Here is a 22268-nt window from a genome sequence, read left to right as displayed (position 1 = left end):
GATTTACTTCTATAGGATTCTTGAGGGCCCAGACACCTTGCTATCTTCAAGGGAGACCAAGAGTGGAGTTAGATGCATTGCATTTGGACTTATGTCGTGCCTTTGATCCATTTGGAGGTTTTTGTGCATATTGATAAATATGGATCTATTTGGGGTCATCTACATGCAGCAGTCCACTTGGATCAGCACAATTTGTTAAAGATGCTGCCTTTTCCCCAATGTTTCCAGGTCCTTTATTTAAAACAAACCACACTGATGGAGGTGTGTGGACTTACGTCTAAGGCTTCAATTTGACTAAATTTATCCACGTGTCTGTTTGTATGCCAATACCATTCTGTTGTTTATTTCTATAGCTGTCTTAGTTAGGTTTTACCACTGTGAACAGACACCATGACCAAGGCAACTCTTTTAAAGACAACATTTTATAGGGGCTAGGTTACAGATTCAGAGGTTCAGTCCATTATCATCAAGGCAGGAACATGGCAGCACTCAGGCAGGAATGGTGCAGGAGGAGCTGAGTTCTACATCTTCATCTGAAGGCATACTACTGGCTTCCAAGAAGCAAAGATGAGGGTCTTAATACTACACCCACAGTGACACACCTACTCCAGCAAGGCCACACCTTCTAATAGTGCCACTCCCTAGGCTGAGCATATACAAACCAGCATAATAGCTCTGTAGCATAATTTGAGATTGGGATGGTGATACCTTCAGTAGTTCTTTTATTATCCAGAATTATTTTATCCATCCTTTTTGGTGTTGTTTTGTTCATTTGTTTTCCCTTTGGGGTGTGTGTGTGTGTGTGTGTGTGTGTGTGTGTGTGTGTGTGTTCATGTTTCCACATTAAAACTGACCTTCAAAGCTTTGTGAAGCATTGTGTTGGAATTTTAGGTTCCAGGATGGATCTAGGTTGCTTTTGGCAGGATAGCCATTTTTAGTATATTAATCCTACAAATTCATGGGCATGGAAAAATCTATCTTCTGATATCTTCAATTTCCTTCTCCAATGCCTTTTTATTTTTTATTATAAGTTATTACTTTATATGTCTTTCATTTGCTTGGTTAGAATTACCCCAAGATACACTCCCCCCCAACCAAAGAGGCTATAGTGCATGATATTGTTTCTCTGATTGCTTCTTCAGACCATTCATTATTTGTCATTTGAGGGCTACTGATTTTTGTGAGTCACTTTGTACTCAGCTACTTTGTGGAAAGTGTTTATCAGCTGTGGGAGTTCCCTGGTGGAATTTTTAGGGCCACTTATGTATGCTATCATATCACCTGCCAAGAAAGATTCTTTTACTACAGGCCTTGTTCCAATAGGTCTGCCTTTACATGCTACTCCATCTTTTTTCCTTGCAGCTTTTTATACTCTTCCTTTGTTCTGTCTGTTTAGTGTTTTGATTACTATGTATTGTGGGGAGTTTCGTTTTTGGTCCATTCTATTTGGTGTTCTGTATGACTCTTTTACCTTCTTCTTTAGGCTAGGGAAATTATCTTCTATAATTTTGTTTTAAAAACATTTTCTGTGTCTTTAGCCTGGGTCTCTTCTTCTTCCTCTGTTCCTATTATTTGTAGATTTTTGTCTTTTCATAGTGACCCAGATTTCTTGGCTGTTTTATACGTGGATTTTTAAAGATTTAATATTTTCTTTTACTGAGGTACCCATTTCTTTTATTTTGACTTCAATGCCTGAGATTTGCTCTTTCATTTCTTGTACTCCCTTGATGAGGCTTACCTCTGAATTTCTTGAGTTCCTGAGTTTTTCATCTACAGTTTTCCTTCAGTTTGGGTTTTATATTTCTACTTTCTTGGTTTAAATATAACTTTTTCATTCTGTTCTACTGTTTGTTTCTGTTTTTATAGATTTTTCTTAATGAATTTGTTCATTTCCTCTTCAAAGTCCTCCAACATATTCATAACTATTTTGAAGTCCTTGTCTTGTGTTTCAGCCACATCGCATTTCTTAGAGCCTACTCCAGTAGGGTTGTTGAGTTTTAGTGATGGGTGTATGGTCTTGGTTGGTTATTGTGCTTTTGTGATGATGTGTGGGAATTTGGTGTTGTAATGGTAGTGATTGTAAGTGTTGGTATATGCTCTTGTGTTTGCTGGGTGGGTGTTTCTTTTTTTCTTGATGTCTGTGGTCCTTTCCGGACATTAGGAAAGTATAGTGGCTGTAGGTTTGCTAGTAGGGAGTGCTTCTGAGTACCTACCAGGTGTGGTCACTGTTGGTCTCAGGTACAACACATTTCTAGGTACTGGAGACTGACACAAATGAATGGTCATAACAAAGGAGGAGCTAAAAGGGAGTCTGGGAAGGAGGAAAGCTGGGTCTGCCATGAGGTTTGGCAGTCTTCATGGAGTGGAGTCAGAGAGGAAGGATGGGACCTTGAAAGTGGTCTGCTACAGAGGTGGGGGTGAAACTGGGGAATTGGAACTGGAGGATAGGAAGGAGAGTGAATATTGCTTACCTGTTCCCAGACCAGAGGAAGGGAGGCTAGTCCAACAAGAATCAGGCTATTTTGATAAGCTTTTAGGCTTTTGGATAACTCAAACTGCAAAGAGAGAAGAGGTTATTTGGAGATAGGCATTATTCACTACTCTGCACATCCTATTATTGGTTATCCTGAACATTGGCTGCACAATTTTGTCAATTTGACAATTAGAATCAGAGCCCTTCCCACTACAGTACAATTCTGTAGCTACCTATGCCTTCATGCTGAAATGGTGCTGGGCAATGGCGTAGGGTTCAGGAAGCATCAGTTTATTAGAGCTGTTCACACAGTGTAGCAAGCAGGACAGAACACACTGCCAAAGTCACTATCTGACCAGTTCAGAGATTAAAACCCTTCACAGGAGCCTGGAGAGATGGCCCAGAGGTTAAGAGCACTGACTGCTCTTCCTGCGGTCCTGAGTTCAATTCCTAGCAACCACATGGTGGCTCACAACCATCTGTAATGATGTGATGTCCTCTTCTGGTGTTTCTGAAGACAGCTACAGTGTACTCATATAAATTAAATAAACAAATCTTTAAAAGTTCTTCACAGTTTTGTCCTAGTGCTTAATGCTTTCACTGACATGTCAAGATATGCTCACTGCTGATGGGTTCTCTGACCTGCTGACACACCAAGTTAACTTCAATCATAACTCACAAGTATCCTTTTGGTTAGCACTTTTTATTATTGTTTCATTGGTTTTCATTCAGCGAGCCATTTTATAGTTCTCATAGAGAACTCCAAGATCCAAATGGCTTCTGGCTCCTTGGTCCGTCTGGGTATATGCTGTGCTCAGTGACTCTAGACAGTATGAGTAGGCTCTTTTAAGGCTGAGGATATCTGGGATTTTCTATGGGCACGCCCATGTTGGAAAGAACTGGAAAATTTCTGTGAGAATAGATTAGAGTTATCTTACAGAATGTTGAAATAACTAGTTATCTTTTTTCTTCAATATCTAAGTTGAACATTTTCTTTCTTACATAGATCCGATTTTTTTCTTAGTGGGATAAGTGTTTTAGTCTAGGTTTACAAAATAGCAAGTGTGTGTGTGTGTGTGTGTGTGTGTGTGTGTGTGTGTGTGTGTGTGGAGAGAGAGAGAGAGAGAGCGAGAGAGAGACAGAGACAGAGACAGAGACAGAGACAGAGACAGAGACAGAGACAGAACAAAGGAGATGTAATCATTCAATATGACCACATTGGGAAGAGAAACAAAGAAATCATGATAAGCTCATCCCAAGTCTAGCTTCATGAGATTTATGTTTAAATAGATATCAAGTGGTACTCATAGCCAAATAGTCCTGGTCAAGATGTGGTACTGCCCACCAAAATCACATCATCTAGACTCTAGTCGCTCTACAAGGTACTTTAACAAGTTGTCAGAAGGTGTGAAATCTCTGAGAATCAAGGCAGTTCTCTGACTGACTGGCACTAGGTTTTAGCCTTTTCCTTCTCCTAGTAGGGGGCTCTTGGAGGAAAATTAGCTTGTTTTCATAGCTCCATAGTCAAGGGTCAAAGGGCACAGGTGTCTCTCCATAGCTTGCCTTCCTCTACATGTTACTGGAATGCCAGAGTTCATGCCAGTGAACAGAGATAGTAATCAAGTTTTTCAGCTTTATTCAGTCTGAGAAAACAAAAACACAGCACCCCAAATGATCTGTCTCTCCCAGAACCATTGCCACTTAGCATATTTATAGGGGATTAAAAGAAAGGCAAGTCAATCATTCTAAAGTTGAGTCTTGTTGCCCTAGTCTGGCAGTCAACATTCCCCCAGAGTCATTTCATGTCCTTGCTTCTTTCCTTCCCCCTACACTCCTTCTTCATTAATACCCCCAATAGGGATTCCCAATTGCCAAGGTGACTGAGTCTCACATTCCCCACAAGGAACCATACAATAAAGTCAAAGGTTGTCTCAGAACAAGCAAACTTTTAGAACCATGTACATGCAAAGCTATGTGCAATGTTTATATCTAGATTTGTTTAGCAATATGAAGCATAAATGTGTCCTTATGATATAAAAATAAGTACCTATATTTGTCTCTCTGTCCCTTGCCATTCCCTACTCTCAGTAGCAGCTTTTATATCTGTAAAACCTGTATCATTTGGAAGATGGCAACCTGTCACCATGGGCGCCATCCAGTCAGGTGTTAGCATGGCTTCTCACCAGTAGTGGAACTTAGCATAAGGCTGTGCACATCAGAGCACACCATATGCAGCAGCAAACAGCTATGCTGATGATAAATAATAAAATTGAGGAGAATGTTTTCTTCTTACCAGAAGGTAAGAAAAGACGTATCAAAACTAAAAAAAATTCCTCTCCCTGAGATAATTTTGTGAATGGTCTTAACAGTTCGTTAAACGGAAACAAATTTTAGTACATTCTGTGGAAGTAATACACTTTTTGGCAGATGAGAAATTTGTCACATCTCTTTCCCTGTCACAGTGTTTGCAAGTAATCAAAACATTATAACACAGGCAGGCCAACACAGGTAGACTTCAGCATCATGGAAATTCCTCTGATACTTGAAGAAAAAGCAGAGCCTTAGAGGAACCTATCTGATGCCTTTATTAAGGAACTTATTTTTTATGATGTTATTTCAAAATATTCTTTTGTTCGGCGCCTTGGGTGGGGTTGGACGCTGAATGCTCAGCGAAGTGCACGTTCAGGTTTTTGTGTGTATCAATAAAGTGAGGGTTTTTTGTTTTTGTTTGTTTGTTTTTTTTTAAAGACACTGAAGGAGATCCATATAATCATTTTTAGCAGTTGTCAGGCAGAATGGAAGGCGGCAGGTGAGACCTTTCCTTAGCTTTGCAGTTCTAATTCCTGTGAAAGGAAATTCCCAACACCAGGTGGCAGCAGATCTAAAACTCTGGCTAGTCGGTGTGACCAGTCTCGCCTCGCTACCCGAGCAAAAGCAACCGTTCACGCAGACCAGGAGTAGACAATCCCACGACGGACAGAATGAGACTGTGTCAGCCTTCTTTTCCGCTAACCTCAGCATGGACAGTCTGGGACATGCACGCGCACACTCAGCAGAACAATAATCAAGAGGTAGCAGGTGATCCTTTCGAACAGTCCTAATGCCCCACCCCTCGCGCCCCCTCTTGTGAGGACCGGTTTGTACAGGTAGCACTAGAGCATCCCCTAGGGTGTCTTAGGGCTAGAGCAAGTGCTGGATGTCATGGAGGTCATTCCCTGGCCCCAAGGTGTCCAGGCTGAGAGGCCAGGCTTCATCAGGATGCCTCCTGGAGGACAAGAGTTTCTGCAGCTGCTCTGATCTGGCCCTGGTATTTTGTAGGGATGGTCCTATCACTTGCCTGATTCATTTGCAGTGCTTCAGAAGGGCCTGGCATGATGTGTGATTGTACAGCAGTTCAGCACACACTCACAGGCTCAGATTTACCGCTGGGCAACTCTCTGACTTGCTCTTGCTGTTTCCAAAATACCACTCTCCTTCCTCAGAGAGCTGACCAAAATCTTGATGCTATCAGAGGCCGCATCCTTAGGGACACCACACTGTTCACCTGCTGTTAAAGTTCATGCCTCTAGTCCTAGCATTTAGGAGACGGAGGCAGGAGGATTGCCATGAGTTTAAGGTCATCCTGAGTCACATAGTGAATACCAAGTCATCAGGACTATATAGAAAGATGTCTCAAAAGCCAAACAATAAAGAACACTGTACCGTGGCCAAGAGGTGACCACTTCTGCTACTAAGCAGGAAGTGGTTTGTTCTGACCTCCAGTTTCCCTAGCTGTAAAATTCTTTGCATTGTGTCCAAAGTAACTCCTTGAATGGAGTTTCTATCTTCCACACTTCCTATGAGATCAGCATTTAGATTGTTCTAAAGGGTCTCCCCTATGTCATCCAAACCTTTTGGCAAAGCAAACAGAAGAGCAGGTCTTCTCAGGAAGATGGACTCTGAGGCCACCATACAGGCATCCCTGCAGACTGTGGGTTCTCTGTGCTGATGGCTTATGTCTCAGGAGTTGGGAACTGGAGTGAAACGAGCAGCTTACTAGGTGCTGTTCCTAGAGGCAGCTTCTTTCTATGGATGCCAGCAGCTGGGAGGACCACAGGCTTTTCCACGATTATTCTAACAGCTGCAACAATTACAACAGTAAAGTATGCCACAGCGAGCCCTTTGTTCTTATGGCTGACAGCAGAGCTTAGAGCTGCCACATGCTGGTGTCCACATCAGCACAGTGGCAAACTCATAATAAATGTACTATTTCAGGGTTGGGGGAAAATCTTGCTGTGGGCACCCAATCTGCCCTGGTAGCACCAATTCTATGAGAGACCCTGTCTTTTCCCAAGCTGTCAGAGGCCAGCCTTCTCTGCTTTGTGCAGTTCCCCTATATATTGGATGACAATCTCCCTTTCCCACCCCAACCCCTGCTTTCTCTCTCACTCTAAACTCTTAGTAGTATTGCCAGCCCTCCGTTCTGTCTGCCAGCCTGAGTCCCAGAGTTCTGACCACATCACATGTTTATGGAGGAAGGCATTTAGGTATGGGGACAGGGGGCCTCCTTTCTATTTTATATTATCTTTCTTGGGTAGTATAGTATATACTTGTTCCTACCAAAAGAGTGTATTCTTCCTTCCCATGGACCAAAGGCAAATGCAAGGACATCAGTGTGGTTGAGTTTGTTTCCAAAGATCCTAATTCTTCATAATACCAAGCCCTTTGCAAAGGGCTTCAGGAAGCTCACCAAGTGATACTCACATGTTCTGACTGCTTGTGGGCCTCCTGTCTGAGCTCCACGAATTGGAGAGTTACGTTTTATTCTTTAGTAACACAACATCTTAAGTAAAGTTATGAGTTACAGAGGAAGCCTGAGGGCAAACACAAGTCCTGTGCACGTTCAAACCAGACAGAACCATAGCAGAGAGAAGGCAAAGTAGGCACAAAGTCCCACCTTGTGTCAAGAAGCTGTTTGCAATCGGACTGGGAAAGAGCGAAATCGTTGTTCTTCAATGGTGTGACGAAGGTTTATCAATCACACTTCAGGGTAGTTGGGATAATTTTACTGATTTGTTTGTTTTTGTGAGTACGGATTTTTTTTTCTTGTATTTTTGTCTCTTTTTGTTTGCATTGATTCTCTTGTTTCTTTTAGAGAGAGAAGATTAAGAACATGAAGTTGTATGGGTAGAGAGGTGGGGAGACTGGGGGGGCTGGGGGAAGGGAAAGAATATGATCAAAATGTATCATATGAAAAAACGTAAACTAAAATACTTTTATTAGTTCTTTGAGAACATTCACTGCATTTTGAACATTTCTCCTTTCCCCATCTCCTTCCAGATATATGTCCACTTCCTCATCCACCAAATTTTGTGCTCTTATTTTTTAAAAACACACGGAGACCCACTAGTACTGCTCATATACTCTTTGGTATGAGGTCAACCACATCCTTAAAGGCCCATCGGGGATGAAGGAGCAGAAAGAGTGTAAGAACCAGAGGTGGTAGATGATTGTGAGGAAACTGCTTTCCAGACACAACGGGGCAGCTGCACATATGAACTCAGCAGCTGTGACAGCATGCACAATGGCTGTACAAGGTCAAGTCTGACAAGATTGTAGCATGGGGGTGGGAGGTGTGCACAAGCTCCCATTCCTCCTAGCTGAGGCGCTAGTTAGTGGTCAGTGATAGTTGCTGGGAGAAAGAGAGTGAGTTTTCCTTAATAGAAACGTTCACAGCTGTGAATACCTCTCACCCTAGACCATTAACAACCTCGGTGAGTGCCAGAGTTAACGCTTTGGCTTTTCATTGTCTCTTAAGGTTTCCATCTAATAAGTTTTGATGGATCGGTTCTTTGGTCCCCTAGAAGAGAAGCTACTTAGATTTTGTTTTGTTTTGTTTTGTTGTTGTATTTAGTGTGAGGGATTGAACTTAGGCCCTTTTCATGCTAAGTGCAAACTTTATCACTGAATTATATCTCCCTAATGTTCAATTTTTGAGGAATTTAGGGGAAGTTTTGTGTAGAATTTTAGAATGATTTGGTCTATTAACAGAATTGGAAGTTATTGCTAAGCCCGAGTTCCAGGGAATGAAACAGGGCATAACTGGTTTTATGCTTTGGGGGTTAGAGCTGAATGCTATCAATAAAATAATGTAACTGCTTATGGCTTTGTGCGCAGGATTTTCTGCTAAATGCCGTGAGCAATACAGAAATGAGTCTGTTGGTGCGCCCATCCTCCAACCGCTCTGGAGCAGCTTGGCAGGCATTCCACACATTGCTGATACACAGCAAACCATCCTGAAAGGCAGGTGTAGACAATGATCTCTGCAAGCTCACGGGTGCCTCACAGTGTCTGGGAAGGTATTCAAGAGGGGAGATTGTTGCCCAGGTGTGAAAGGACGGTTACGATAGTCTGATTCTGGACTGGAAACTCAGAGAGATCGATTATCAGCAGATGATGACTTCTTCCAGGGAACACAGAGAAGCCCAATGAGGTTCACTCGGGCCTTTCAAACTTGCATCCCTCTGCTGCATCTGATTTGTGACAGGTCTGGGATGGAAGTCTGGCTTGTGACTGACCCTTCTCCCCAATGTATACTTAACGGGACTATTAGGATGCTGAGTGCTACAGAACCATCTGGCCAGTAGCAGAATGAGGAATGTTGGTTTCTGAAAGTATTTCTATGTAGATGGCCACATGAATAATGTATATTCAGAGTCCTAAGTGATGTTTCTATGGTATATTAGCAAATGTGTTTTAAGTTTCAAAGAATTATTCCATGGCTGGAAAGATATAAGCAGTTACATTATTTTATTGATAGCATTCAGCTCTCAGTGGTTGTTGTTCTTCCTAAGGACCCGAGTTTGATTCTCAGCACCCACATCAAGTGGCTTACAACTGCCTGTAACCCCAGCTCCAGTGGAGCCCAATACTTCTGACCTCTGTGGGGACATTCATGTGCATGTACCACCCACATACGCATAATTAAAATTATAAAAATAAATCTTTTTAAAAGATGTATTTATTTTATGTATACCAGTACACTGTAGCTGTCTTTAGATACACCAGAAAAGGGCATTCTATCCCATTTCAGATGGTTGTGAGATGCCATGTGGTTGCTGGGAATTGAACTCCGGAAGAGCAGCCAGTTCTCTTAACTGCTGAGCAATCACTTGATCTCTAACAGTAAATTTTAAAAAAGAATTATTCCAAAAATAAAATGGCACTCTTGAGGAAGTTATTTGGCCTACACATTGTCAGAAAGCCTGTGTGGTGGGCTTAGTGGTATGCCAACTCCCGCAGCCAGCCTAGGATTCCCACATGTTTTCTGTGACACGTTTATCTTGGCTCTGCTGTTTCTCTGGCTCAGAAGCCTTTGAAACTGACTCATCATTCTGTAGCCAATATGAGGGTTTAAAAAAAAAATACAGGGAGGAGTAAAGTTTGCAAACCAATTTTGTATTTTCAAGCCCAATCATTACTGCAGGAGCAGTTCTCAGCCATAGGCTGGTGTTCCAGTCTGACAAGTATCCATTATTCCATTGAAATGTCAATGAAGGGATCGCCCTCACCATTTAAAACCTTACCCAGACTCTGTCTCCTCTATTGGGGGTAGTACAAGAGGATGAAGAAGAGGGCTTGTTCTGCTTTCTCTTGCCATGCCGATCTGACTGGTAATATGTCAGGAATATAGATTAAAAAATAGGGGACAATGCAATATCTCTGGAACTATCACTCCCAACTCATTAAATGGTAACATTGTATTCTATTTGAGTTTTGCTTAACGAAACCAACTATTCAAGAGAAATTGAGACCCTCTGTGTATCAGTTGCTGTCACCAGTACACTCTTATTGGCACAGTGGTTAAGTGCCATCATCAATTCAAGTATCATTTCCAGGTATGTTGTTGTATGCTTTTAGTTCATATTTGTCTCCATAACTGTTATAAAGTGTGATACTATTATGTTTTCAACCTATGTGCGTGGAATAATTTTAATGACATAACTGGGCTTATTTCTCCTCACCATCTTTATTGCTTCTTCCTTTCTTTTTGTTATATGTTTTTATTGTCTTGATAATGCTTTCTGTTTTTCAGTTTGGCTTTGGGAACAATTTATAAGTTCCACTTATAAATATTTATACTTAATTTAAACAGATTTACATCTACAGCATATATAGATTTAACTTCTATTGTGCACATGACATGAGAGGGTCTTAATGCACCATGAGGTTCCCTGACTACCCACCACTTTTGCTGTTAATATGGAGAAGTGTATTTTACCTCCTAAGATGAAATGAGAGATTTTCCAGTAGACATTCAATCAAGTTCATCAGCATAGTTTTCAAACTGTGTTTTGTTACTTCTGCCAATCTTCCACTTTTGTTTAAACACATTCTTTATGATACCTTGTAGTGAAATGAGTACTAGACTCAACCTGTGAATGTTTAAAAGGCCGTACTTTTTGTCCTTTCTCTTAAAGGATGCAGTGTCTACCAAGGACAACACTTTCAGGTGAATACTCGAATATGCCACTCAATTCTCTTCCGTCTAAATTGTTGCTGAGAAGCCCTGATCAGTCTACCCATCAGAGTGCTTGGAAAGTATTTTTTCTAAGGTTCACTGATATTGCTTCTGTTTAGGGGAGGAAAAGTGCACTGTCCCTCTGTCCTCACCTTTCCTATCCTTATTGCTTCATCTGAGGGTTTTTTTTCTGTCTTCTGAATTTCAAATCAGATTCTAAAGATCATTGCCCATTGTCACTTTATTTCTGGTCCATTCATTGCTACTCTTTAATTTTTACTTGTGTGGTAAGGATAAAAAAATCACCCCAAAATTATTGTAGCATAAAACAATGATTATTTTATAGAATCCTTGCTGGTTTTGAGTCATGTGTTTCTTCAGGGGAATGGCTTGTCAAGGCTCCACTAAGTCTGAGGCCTGGGCTAGAAAGTGTTGAATCCTTGGATGTACCTTGGCTGTTGGGTACCAGAACCTTCACTCAGATGTCTGGAATGTGGGAAAACTCAATGGCACCCTAGATAGAAAGTTTACCCCAAATATCTCTTTTTGACATCTTTCTGTGGTTTAATCAGTCATATAGAGATGAATCCCAGGCTCCTAGCTACACTGTGGCTGTACTCTACATAGAAAACTTACATCCTAATGGAATTGAGAAATGCTCTAGGAAAAGTTAAGTGTGGGCAGCCCACCCTCATCATGAAGTCCACAGAGATGCGATCACCAGCTGCTTCTTGGGTTATGCATTTTGATGCTTATAAAGGGCAAGCTAGTCCAGGATCTGTCATTTGGGGCGAGCTATACAGTCATTAAAATTTGGACAGAGCCATTGACAATAAAGCACTGTAGGGAACACATTCTGCCTTTGATAACATCCTTTCTTGTAAGATGCTTCGTGACTGAAAATGTCTCTGAGGGCTACCAATTTGTACATACCGGAAGCAGCTGAAAGAGACATTGAAAAGCTGAATGAGGGTCTTCTAAATGGTCACACAGTATTTTCTGCACGCTTTAAGTCTCATAAAGGATGAGGAGCAGAACTCCAAGCGTGGGCAGATGTGTTCACCCATGTGTACATCAAGAATTTGGGAAGAGAGAAGGATGGCAAATACTTTAAGGGTGTCTTTTGTAAGTTTGGGCCTGTCGGCGGTGTGAAAATATGACTGATAAGAATCCTAAAGCTGTTTGGGTAAGCACAATGACACACAGGAAGCTGTGGGTGAGATGGGAGGTGCTCAAGGGAAAACAAATTTACGTTAGCCAAACTCAGAGGAGTGCGATCGATGCAGAAGATGAAACCTAAGAGCAAACAAGAACAGATGACTCAAAACAAGAGCATCAGATGCCTGTGCAATTCCTTCCACCAACAATCTGGATCCCGACAGCATTGACAGTGAGTGCCTGGGGACGTTTCTCCACTTGGCAAAAGCCTGAGTGCACGGGCTATGGTGGAGTGTACTTGCAGCAAAGGGCTTGGCTTTTTCTTTCTCTTTCCCCAAAGAAACCACTAACAGTTGTAGAAATGAGTGGCAGAGCGGTGGCCACAAAGCTAATGTAAGAGGCTGTAGTTAAGAGCAACCAGGAGTGGGTTGGGGATTTAGCTCAGTGGCAGAGCGCTTGCCTAGCAAGCGCAAGGCCCTGGGTTCGGTTCCCAGCTCCGAAAAAAAGAAAAGAAAAGAAAAAAGAGCAACCAGGAGTTATCAGGACTATCACTGAGCAGTAGATATACAAGATCGTAAGTGTGGGAGCTCTTCCCAACCTTGCCATCCACCCTTGCCAGCCTGCCATCCACCCTTGCCAGCCTGCCATCCACCCTTGCCAGCCTGCATTTCTTTTACTCCATTACAGCTATTCCATGGGCACACAGCACTGAACTCTCTTGCTGTCACCCTAGTCAAACTGCTTGACTAAGTCCTCACTTGGCTAGTTAAGGTGCCAAAACCTCACCATACCAAGCTTTGCCCAGTGCTATCTGTCCAGCTGCTTCTAGATCTCTTTTGTATAGTGAGACCAGCTCCCTCATGAACTCCATGAGTCATACTAATGCAACACGTGACCAACAGCTCTGTACCTATTCCTCCCATCCACAGTCTTTCCCAGTATAAATATGCTTTGGGAGTCTGCAGCCCCAGTAAATTCTTTATATTCAGTTGCAAGTCACTGTGAGGCAGGATCCCATTCTTGTCCAAGGTTGGAAACCTCAGACTGATTTCATGTTAGCATCTGTCCCCCACCAAGAACAAAAGCTGGGTGAACCACTGTTTCCTCTTACTCAAGTTGTTCACTCTATCCTTGCTGGCAGCTCTCTAGCACACTGTTGGATATTGATGGCTTGGGACTCTCTGATATACTTGAGTTTCCAGAGTACTTCCACTGTGACATTGATGAAGCTGCACTACAAGGCCACCAAGCAATGACTCAGTCCAGAAAGCAGTCAGCAGTGTCACTTGGAATCCAGCTGTTTCAAATTGCTCCCAGACTAGCATAGAAAGTAGGTCTTCACTGAGAAAAAATATCTGAACACTGACAAACAATAATATTATGAAAATAACTGAAATTATAAAATACATTTGAACTAGAAAGAAAATGCTGCACCTTATAATCTGAGCAAATATCAGGTCCAGAAACAATGTTAATTTTAGAATACTTTATTTCAGTGCAAAGAGGTTTGGGGGCTGCAGAGATGGCTCAGTGGTTAAGAGCATGTATTGTTCTTGAAGAGGACTGGAGTTTGGTTCCCAGCACCCATGTTGTTGACTCACAACCACCTGTAACTCCAGATTATAGCCCAACTAAGTTGCTCAAGGTTAATCACCACAAGTCCATGGCTTCTCAACTTGACACTTGAGCCTGTCACCATAGACTATAGACCCTGATGTCTCTGACCTCTGCAAGCACCAGCATTTAAATGTACATTCTCCCCACCCACAACACACACCACGTGTACACATAAAGGGAAGGAGGATGTAATGCAATTACATTTAAATAAAAGTCCTGGCACATATGTAGCAGAGGACGGCCTTGTCTGGCTTCAGTGGGAGAGGGTGTGCCTAATCCTGTAGAGACTTGATGCCCAGGGGAAGGCGGATGGTGAAACGTGAGGATGAGGTGGGAGTGGGAGGGTGGGAGAGGGAAGTGGATGGATGGATGGATAAGGGGAGGGGCAAAGGGGAGGAGGATAGGTTGTAGAACACTGGCAGGAATGTAACTTTAATTTTTCAAAGTCTACTTTTAATGATGGTTCTTAAATGCTTTAACCTAGCCCACTACCCACCAGAGTGGAAAAGGAAGGATGTGGGGGAAGTGGACCTATAGAAGTGGTTCTTTGGAGCAACTCCCATCTGTGTTGGAAATCAGCAGTTGGGTTTTTGGGTCAGCAGCGGCAGTTCAATTCACTCGAAAATTCTTCAAGGACACACCAGCAGTATCGCCAGTTTGGTAGTCAGGAGAGCAGCAGAGGTGGTACAACCTAACAGTAACAGGCAGGCCTTAGCGGAATCCACATGAGTCAGCAGGAAGGACCAGGGCCAACAGGAATGTCAGGAGCAGTTCTCCGCTGTGCCTTTCAGTGAAGATCAGTGAAGACACGAGGCCAAGAAGTGGTGAGCTATGCAAACAAACCAAGCTTCCTCAACTGTCCGTTGAGTCCTATTTATTCTCCCTCCAAAGATTATGTGTCTTGCCTCAGCATGTGTCTGTCTCAGCCGACATCACTCTGCCAATCAGTCCAAGTCCAAGGAAGCAGAAGAAACCACAGCATATCACCAGAAGTTTTTCTGGTGCCGTTCTCTCTACGGAATCCTGACAAAAGGAGCTCAACTATTCAATGTAAGGTGGAACAATACATATTGTTAGCAAAGAATCCTCCATCACACGTCCTCTCACCTGCTTGCTTTAGAAGAGCATCCTTTCACCTGTGTCTGCTTCAGCTAAATTTTCCTTCACAAGTCTGCCTTAGCCTTTCACCTGTGTCCACTTCGAGAAAACACTCCTCCATGTGTTTGACCCAGCAAAACCCCATTTTTGACTTTCCAAAGAACCTTTAAGATTCCACTTTAGAGGGAGAATGTTGAAGGGGGCCAATATTTCCAATGTAAATAAATAAAATAACTTAATAAAAATATTTTAAAATAATCTTTGAAATAAATCAATCAGACAGAGGTCTGTGGAATTGGCTTACTGGGTAAAGTTCTTGCCATACAAATGTAATGTAACTGCATAAATATCAGGTGTGTGTGCCTGCCCACCTGTAACCTCAACACAAAAAAAAAAAACAGGGGCTGCCTGGCATGAACTCTGTGTTTAAATGAGATATTTTATCTCAGATGTAGCATGGCATCTAACTACAACCTTTGGCCTCCACACACATGTGTACACACATAATCACATGCAAAACAAAACAAAACCCCAGAGGAACACAAATAAGCAAATACCCCACAGTAGTATAATAAAATGAATATTTTAGAGTGTCTGAAGAAAAGCATTTTTTTTTCAGCAATACACACATATTTAAAGTGTCCTCTCCTATATTATGTTGGCATACACAGTTGGAGGCAGGATGGACTACTACCAGTGGCTGTCGTAGATATCTGTGGTTCCTCAAAATAAGAAGCTAGAAGCACCCAATAAGGGGAGTGTAATTGTGCACTTACTCTGGAAGAATAGAGCTTGCATACTCTGGCTTACTTCCTTCTTTCTCCATGTTTAGTTTACCTGGACCCCCAGCCTATTGACTCAAGCTACCTAGCCTCAGAGCTGGTCTTTCTCCCTCAGTTATTACCCACATGTAAATGGTCTCTGGAACTGCCCTGGCAGGCAAAGACAAGAGCATGGTACTACTCTCTGCTATACCTCTTAACCCAACCAATGATCAAGGCTAATCATTACAAGTCTACCTCTTGTCAACTTGACACTTGAGCTTGTCACCATAGACCATAATTAATCTCCAATTAAAGACCATGATGAGGACATTGTTCCATTTAACACACTATTACTATCCTGTGTGTAACAAAACTAATTCTTTCTTTGAACTGGTAGGAAAGTTTCTGATGGATGCTTACTGTTCTAGAATCCTCCGTCTCAAATATGATGATGCAGACTTAATAATATAGATAGATTATTTCAATTGATGTTATGTGATAAAAGAGTAAGAGGAAAGAAAATGAGGTTTTCTGTTTAATATAGTTATATACATGTACAAAAATATTCTTAACAAATAGGGAATAAATGCTCATAATAATTACAACCCTCATGCCCGCAATTGGACAGAAGGCCATGTGCACTAGTGCAGATGCCTGTAGAGGTTAGAGAGGTTGGATCCCCGTGGAGCTGGAGTTATGGACATTCGTGTGTGTGAGCTGCCTAACATGGATGCTAAGAAGTTAGCTGGTCCACTCTAAGAGTAGAACACACTTTTACCACTGAGATATCTTTCTAGCCTGTTCAACTATAGCCTAGACTGACCTAGAACTCACTGGGTAGACCAGGAGGCCCAAGAATTCATGACAATCTTCCTGCCTCAGCCTTTTGATTTGGGGGATGTGGGCCACTATGTGTGGGACTGGCTTTAATTGAGTGTTTTATGTGATTCTATTTTCTTTCATCTATAAGTGAGCTAATTATCCTTCTTTTAAAACCCCTTTTAGTGCTTGCCTTAGAGTTTACAATAAACATTTACAGGGAATCCACCTTTACCTTCAAATGACAGTACATTGCTCCAGTTGTGGCTAAACCATTTTATAACAAAAGGTCCTTAACTCTCTGCTGACCTCATTTCAGTGGTGTCATTTCATGTAACCCTGCACACACATAGCATATGCACATTCATAAACCTTAATCATGAAAATGTTACTTTGAACATTCTTTAATCAATTAAAAATAAAATAATGTCTCATATCCTCTTCATATAGTCACTATCATTTTCCCTTTTCTTTGTAAAAATTATTTTTTTCTTTTTAATCATGTATACATGTGTGTGCTTGTGTGCATAAATGCAGTTACAGCACAGTCCGGAAGAGCACATCAGAATCTCTGGAGCTGGAATTGTTGACAGTTGTGAGACCCTAATGTGGGTCCTGGAAATCAAACTCCAGTTCTCATCAAAAACAGTCCTGCTCTTAATCACGAGCCATCTCTCCAACCCTGCTCTTCCTTTCTTCTGATTCATGTTTTTGTACTATTTTCTTTCTCTCTAAGGAATTTCTTCTATCACCTTTTAAGGAATGTCTACCAGCAACAAAATTTCTCAGTGTCGTTTGCTTGAGAAAAGTCATTGCCCCACCTCATTACCTTCCTTTCCAATCACTCTACTAGCTTTCTGAATCTGTATTTCCTCATCTGACAATTTGGTGAAAACTCTGTTGTCTTGCTTCGATCGTTCCTCTAGCTCACGTCTCCCCTTTAGCAGCCCCATTTTGCTTATGCTGGTTGCACTATTTGGCTCATTGTTTGGATGCTGTTGTTGTTGTTAATACTCTTCAGTATTTGTGTTGTGTAACAACTTTCCCTAAGTTGAAACATCCCCTCCTAGAGGGAGAGAGACTTCTGAGACAGTTCTGAGAAAGGTGAATCTTATACAAGCTTCACATGATCCCTCTCCAAAGTTATACAGGCAGCAAGGAGAGCTGGGAAAGACTTCTACCAGCCAAGCTGCCTATGAGGCTCCATCTAACCTCTTAAGTTATCTGCAAGTCTTGTAGAGAGGTCCAGAATTGCCATTTCCATGAGGGTCACCCGGGTTGTGGTAGGCTCTTTGATGCTGCCACTGCCTTTGCTGTCCATGTTCCTATAATTAAGACTTTCCAATCCTATTATTTAAGTATTCATAAAAAACATTATTTTGTCAAATTCTTTGGTGGGATCCTTACTTAGGCATGTCATTAGCTCTCTATTTCCATTGTGCAAATGTTGCTTGTGGCTCCCCAGGAAAAGTCTTATGGTGTTAACTATATATGCAACAGCTATGTATATATCCAAATACATGTTTTTGCATGTATATACAGATTTCTATATAAGTTCTTATGTTGTACACATATAATGAGACATAGCATAAGAAGTTGCTTCAGATGATTAAGTCCCAAGGCCTGCAAGTTGAGAAGCAAGCTGGAGGCCCAGGAGAGATGAAGATTTAGTTATAGTTCTTAAGAAAGGACAAGAAAATGCAAACTAATGGCATGGCTCTTGTCTGAAGTTCCAAGAAAAGATGATACTTCAGCTCTGTGTCTGCAGGCAAAAGATTGCAGATGCCCAATTATAAACAGTCTGTCAGGAAGGATTTTCTATCATCTGGAGAGGGTCAGCCTTTTTGTCTGATTCCAGAGTTCATTTGTATTAGATTTGTCAAAGAAAGAGGCAAGCTCCTCCATTCTCCGCAAAGCTAAGTTCAATAGCCTGCTTCCTGTAGACACAAGGACTATAGACCCAAGAAAGTTGGTGGAATAATTAGAAGACCTGAGAACTAGAGAGCCCATGATAGAGAGTCTACTTTTCAGGCTTTCAACCTGAGGTCATGAGAAGATTGGGGCCCTACTCTAGCAGTCATGGGGAGAGGCAATTGAGCCTCCCTCTTCCTTTTGTCCCATTTAAGTCCTCACTATTGGTGTCTACCCCACTTGGAGGGCCATCTGTTTTATTCACCAAGTAAATGTTACTCTTTTCTAGAAACAGGCTCATGAAAAAAATAGTGTTAAACTAGGTATCTGATCATTCCTTGGCCCAAGGAATTTGCTACATGAAGTTAGTCATCATGAGTCTCACTATGTTACTCAGTTGTATAACACTTGCCTAGCATGTATTAGACCTTAGGTTTGATCCCTAGCGCCATAAAGCCAAACAAACAGAAACCAAAACCATCATCAACTGACGAAATGAGGTCTGAACTTAGGGAAGGCCACCCATATTACACATTCTACCACAGTAAATGTTATATCATCCATGAACGCCCTCACAGAGGCCTCTCAATTTATGTTTGACCTAGTATCCATGCTCCCTATGGACAAGTCAGGGTGGCAGAATTAGCCATCACTGACCGGCCTGGTGTGCCCATCATTTAATTTTGGAAGCAACGACAAATAAGAGCTGGAATGTTACTGAGGGAACTTGTGCTGAAGTGACTTGAATTCTGCGCCAGGCAATGTGTCCTTTTCCCAGTGTATAATTAAGGGCTCTAAGCAAGGAGGGGTGCACTCCAATTTGCATTTTAGAAAGGTCTCCAACCTGCCTTCCTATATTGGGCAGAACACTCCTGGTATTCATTACTCAAATGCCAACCTAAATGGGCGCTGGAAAGGCTAAATCAAAATTGTATCTGTAAGAATTGTCAAATATAACCCTGCTCTTATCTGCAGTGACAGCTGAAATTTGGGATATGCAGAGTCACAACGACTGGCCTGGTGTCTTCTTCAGTCCCATGGAGACAGGCTCTTCTCTACTCTGTGAGCTCCATTCACAGACTGTGGTACTTCTCACCTCTGCATCAAGGATGGTTTTGAAGTAAACCAGGTCAGGAGCTGCTTTCTTCAGTTTTTTCTGTAACTTCTGTGTCTTTCCATTGCACTAGGGATGCAGTTTAATCACCCCACCCATCCTCCAGGCTATGCATGGCTCCCCCTTTCTTTCTAGACATTGTCTTATGTTCTAGTCAGAGGAGCCACTTTCTCTCTGTCCAACTCCATATTCTTTCTAGCCTCAGTTCTTCTATGCCTGTCCTTCCTTTGCCTGAAGCATGCTGTTTCCATACATCACAGCAAGGGTTTCTTCAAATCTTTCCCATCTCAGTTTCAGTAAGACCTTATACAATGAGTCACTTTTTTTTTCATCATAGTGTTTACTTATTTTTTTCTTAGCTCCTTTGGTAATCTGTAATCATTTCACCTATGACTACATTCAATTAACTTTCTTCCACCTCCCCTGCTGAAATGTAGCACCTCAAAGACAGGGACTTCAGTCTCTACGAGATAGAATACTGTTTAGTAAGAAATAGGCAACTGATAAACACTTGATTAAATGAGCAATAGCAAAATGATATTCAGTCTAAGGTTGATGAGAGCCACCTAATTATCACTACAGTTAAATGCTCACAATTAGACATGTCCAAGAAGCAGAAAATGGGGAAGGGAGAGATAATTGCAACATTGTCCAATTATATCACTTTTACAAATATTAGTTTCTCTACTGAGAAATGAGTAGATCAATTGGAGGACCACGTTCTTTTGTAAATGAGCTGTATTTTCTTTTGCATGTCAAGAGAAGGTCAGATAGTTAATGCCAATGGTTTTTCTACTTTCATTCTGCAACAACGGAATAAATATTTATAGTTAAGAACAACCATGTCCAAGTATGAACAACATCTGTGTCTGAGCACATGGTATAGTAGGTATATATCATGTAAGATATATATCTATATATCTATATCTATCTATCTATCTCTATCTCTATCTCTCTATCTCTGTCTATATCTCTATCTCTATCTATCTATCTATCTATCTATCTATCTATCTATCTATCTATCTATCTATCTATGTATATATATCTTGCATTGTAGGGATTGTGATTGACCTGGCTGGCAGACCAAAAACTTCCTAAGTGCTGAAGGTAACAAAAGTGAGATTTGAACTCAGGTCTGTCCACTCTAGAAGACCACATGCCTTTTACCATACCACGTAGAGGTAACTAGTGCTGACAGCTTTGGAATTAATATGGTCCTCCTTCATGAATATAGTGCTGGTATATGGAAAAATTCCAGTCATAGAGTAGGTACTCAATAGTGTGTGTGTGTGTGTGTGTGTGTGTGTGTGTGTGTGTGTGTGTATCTCAGTAATTTTCTCCCAGGAAGAGCTTTTGCCCCTAGCGGATATTTGGCAGTGTCTATAGACAATATTGAGTGTCGTAACTGAGGACTTGGCATCCAATGGGTAGAGGTAAAGGGTGCTTTAAACAGCCTGATGTATTCAGAACAATCCTTCAACAGAAAAGAGGCCCATCCAAATGTCAGCAGGGTTGGGTGGGACTAATGAGGGACGATGCAGTGGTGAAGAACATGGCAGGGTAGAGGAAACACTTCACAGTTCTGCCTGTGCATGTCAATGTATGAGAAAGGAAGATGGGGAGAGGAAAAGAAATGGGGGCAAAATGGGCAATGATATTATTGTCAAACAGTTTTTACAGTGGAGTACATCAGGTATGGATGCTTCACACGATTTCCATGCAAAGGTGGTCACAGATTGAAAATCCACTGTTCTTACACCCCTCATTAGGCAACAGGAGCAGTGGAAGTGGGGGAAGGGGAAGGAGTGTCTTGCCTGGAGTCCCTCAGAAGGGACATTCAGTAAGGTGACTTATTTCAAGACATGATCTCAGGAGAGCCAAGGGAAGAAGAAAGAGTTGAACAGAACTAGACTTTTGAGTTGATCATTGCTCCACTGAGACCGAAGAAACAAGACTGAATTGACCTATGAAAATGTCCAAAATGTGGGATTCTTGTGCCACTGGACTAGTAGGAAAAGGGTTTCTTCATTGGCAGGGATCATTGTCCCTAATTATCCAGACACTTTGGACACATTCTGACATTGTTCTCTGGGCATTGTTCAGAATGTGTCTCCTAGATACAAAAGTACATAGTTCTTGTCAATTGGCTTCCATTCCTTATTGGTCATGGTTACCTTCACTGAATGCTAACATTCTTGTAATTCAAGGTTACAGATGGGGTTGGGTTTTGAGTGAATTCCCATGCTGAAGCTGCAGAGGGACCCAGAGTCAGTTGAGGAAGCTCTGTCACAGCCTAAGCTGGATTGTGTCAGATATATATTTGAATTACTGGGTTATCTTGGTCAAGAGAAGGTAGGTGACAATGATACAAAGGTGTTGGAAACGGACTGCAGACCACTTGTGTAGCAGAACCAGGTCTTGCTACATTTGCCCCTTACCATTATCTCTTGATGCAAAAGCACCAAGAGCATCCAAGAATGCCTCTCTGTTCTACATACACTCCTCTGAGACCTTAGTGCTACAACTCTAGTTTCTAGGGACCATCAGGGACAATATACCCTGTCAATATGGTAGCTGTTTTTCTTACTTTCTAACCAACTGGCACACAAATCCAAAAATGAGTAGATTATTTTCTTAACATCCCAGTTCTGTGGAATATTAACATGTGCCTGGTTGTCTCCCCCTAGATGTAATCTTGACAGCTTAGTTTATAAAAGCTCATGTTTTGCAGGGAAGGCTTTGTGAATTAAGGTGAGAGAGAACGCTGCTACTTCTGCCTCTAGAATTTTGAAACATACTAGATACTGAGGGGCA

The 22268-nt window shown here is 41.8% G+C and overlaps 1 protein-coding gene across 1 annotated transcript in view; it reads left to right on the top strand.

Annotated features, from left to right (window-relative positions):
• The first annotated feature begins 12228 nt into the window (after nt 1-12228).
• Nucleotides 12229-22268, top strand: part of Minar1 (membrane integral NOTCH2 associated receptor 1) — a 70603-nt gene continuing 60563 nt past the window's right edge. The window contains exons 1-2 of the mRNA XM_087563386.1: nt 12229-12363; nt 19316-19469. The gene's annotated coding sequence lies outside the window, so the exon portion shown is untranslated. The remainder of the gene's footprint in view (nt 12364-19315; nt 19470-22268) is intronic.

Source organism: Rattus norvegicus, chromosome 8 (genome assembly GCF_021556685.1).
Source record: "Rattus norvegicus strain SHRSP/BbbUtx chromosome 8, alternate assembly SHRSP_T2T, whole genome shotgun sequence".
In the NCBI taxonomy this organism is placed as follows: Eukaryota; Metazoa; Chordata; class Mammalia; order Rodentia; family Muridae; genus Rattus; species Rattus norvegicus.
Note: the sequence above shows the minus strand (reverse complement) of the source record. Positions and strands in the feature narration are given on the sequence as shown.